This window comes from Nicotiana tomentosiformis, chromosome 5, assembly GCF_000390325.3.
Source record: "Nicotiana tomentosiformis chromosome 5, ASM39032v3, whole genome shotgun sequence".
Taxonomy (NCBI): Eukaryota; Viridiplantae; Streptophyta; class Magnoliopsida; order Solanales; family Solanaceae; genus Nicotiana; species Nicotiana tomentosiformis.
Window position 1 is genome coordinate 38,656,036 of NC_090816.1, and position 2,606 is coordinate 38,658,641.

The window sequence follows — 2,606 nt, forward strand, 5'->3', positions numbered from 1 at the left end:
TTGACACTTAGTCCAAATGTCGTAAATTTCAATGTCGTGAATTTTCTGACATTTATTTTAATGCCGGAAAAAGATTTACGACATTTATTTATTGACTTTTATGAAAATGTCACTTTAAAATTTGTGACATTTCCCATAATGTCGATAAGTTAATACTGGTTTCTAACTTATATTTAGAATGTCGGGAAATTCTTGAGTTATTAGCGACACTTGTATAATGCATATATTGCTAATGTCAAAATTACTCATTGACATTTGAGAGGACAATTATAATATAAATATAAAACTAATATTATACATTGCTATACATGAAAGTATAAATATCAAATTTCTAAAATAAATACCTATAAATGTCAATAAATATATATAATTTGAACTGTAATAAAATAAGTAAACAAAAAATCTCTGTAACTAATTACATCAATGTATTTGTGAATAGCAGCACATCCTTACAATTAAACAATGGTAGAAAGAAACTATTAGGCTCGATACAAGCAAATTGTAGCAAATTCTGCAACAGATTTTTTCACTTCCTCAACTCTTTCTTCCACTTTTTCTGCTACATCCCTTCAACTCCAATTTCCTTGCGCTTCCACCCATTTGACACTCTATTGAATTGAGACAACAAGGTTGCTGAGGTAGTCAACCTATGTTTTCATAAATTAGGAAATAAATTAGCAAGTGATTGTGAGTCAAAAGAAGATCGCATAATCTACATGGAAGAACGATTTAATAAAATGAATTTATATAGTGCAGCGATTGTCACGAGTATCCTTATAAGATTACTAATTGAAGTATTCCACAAGCTATTTGCCACCAACGAACAAATTCCCTTAGTAAAAACACATAATTTTAAGAAAGAAAGATGTCATATGGCCATCAAATTTACAAGGACCTTACCATAAGTTGCCACACTCTGGACTTTCTCACTGCAACCCCATATCACACACACAAAGTCCAGTACATGTGTGCTACCTTATTCTTCACCTAATCAACCAGCATAGCCATCGGTACATTTCAACCTAGTAAATTCTAAAGATATTCGACCGATTGCATAATTTCCGTAGGGACAAAAATAATTAGCAAAGTAGATAGCACCCTATATGTAGATATAGCAGACTTATCATTATAGCATTTCTCCTTTGAAAGGCAAGAGTTAATTACCATACTGTACTAACTAAACAAGCCCTTAGTATATAAAGCTAATGATACATATGAATGTGAAGTTTACTTACTAGCATTCTCCTTCTGTGCAAGATAATATTTTCATGATATCTGATGACTGCTTAATAAGATCATGCAACTAACTAGTTTATTAAGTGTACAAGAATAAATACCTGGTAACATTAAGCCCCAAAACTAGTACATCTCTAAGTTGAGCTCTTTGTAGTACAACGCGAACCCAAAGAGAAACATAAGACATTTAAGGGACGCAAACAAACTTAACGTCATATCTTGACAATTTAACTTAAAGGAAGTCTTAGAGAATTTGAAAAATCCTTTGTTGCTGACTTGCACATCATTGAATCAGTTAAGAATTGAGGAAAACTCATCAATTTAGTTCATATTTTGAAATAAATAAACAATAGGGAAGATTATAGTGTTTAAGATGCTCTATCAGGCATTTTGTCAAACAGCCGTAAGGCATAAATCTATGAATGTAATACCACCATTAGCATATTGTGTAATAATACCCCACACAACCTCCATTCAAACAAACATATCTCCAAATCACCACACGATCACAACCACAAAATAAAATCAGAACATAGATTAAGCTTCAAAACCCTAAACTCCCAATTCCTCTGTTGCAAATACATAGGACACAGGCAAATGCAATAAATATGATTGAATTCCTCTGAGAAATCAAAACACTCACAAGAAATAAGGAAGAATTCGAATCCAATCAAGATATAAAGAAAAATGCTAACCTAGAGTTATTCCAATGCGCAATAGACAAAGAGAAGGAAATAGGGAATTAAGCAAGAAGAGAATACATTTCAAACTGCTATTCCTGAAGGATTTTGATATTCATGGTTGGGGTGTAAGGATTCGGACGAGATAGAGAAACTGGGGAGGGGGAAAATGAACTTAATTGTTCTAAGAGAGGGAGGTTGCGGAGTAGGGTTTTTTAGAGATTTGAGAGGGAGATTTGGAAAAAACAAATTCTCTTTCTTTTTTAAAACTAGTAATTTTTTTGACATTTGTTGTACATATCACTAATTAAATGTCATTTTATTCTTAATTATGTGACATTTCTATCAAATGTCACAGTATTTCTGTCATTTGTCATCAAATGTTAGTATTTTTGCCACATTTTGTTAACAAATGTCACGAAATGAACCTTTTCCCTACATATATTATAAATGTCACTAATTAAATGTCGTCATAGCTCATATTTCTTGTAGTGACATCATCATCACTGTCTGATGAACTTTCATTTACAAGACGGAATAGAGAACGGTCTTGTGGAGGACGGGAAGAACGATCACGGGGAGGACGGGAGGAACGATCACGAGCAGGACGAGAGGAACGATCACGTGGAGGTCGACCCTCTGGAGATGACTCACGAGATCGGGGCAACTGAAAAGCTCCACTAAATAGGA

At 33.4% G+C, this 2,606-nt stretch overlaps 1 long non-coding RNA gene across 1 annotated transcript; it reads right to left on the reverse strand.

The window, feature by feature from the left end:
* Window positions 1-305: 305 nt before the first annotated feature.
* LOC104091064 (uncharacterized) lies at window positions 306-2,381 on the reverse strand. The gene is made up of 2 exons (XR_011407763.1): window positions 1,932-2,381; window positions 306-647 (listed from the first exon to the last, which is right to left on the reverse strand). It is a non-coding gene; the product is annotated as an uncharacterized lncRNA (long non-coding RNA).
* Between the last annotated feature and the right edge of the window lie 225 nt (window positions 2,382-2,606).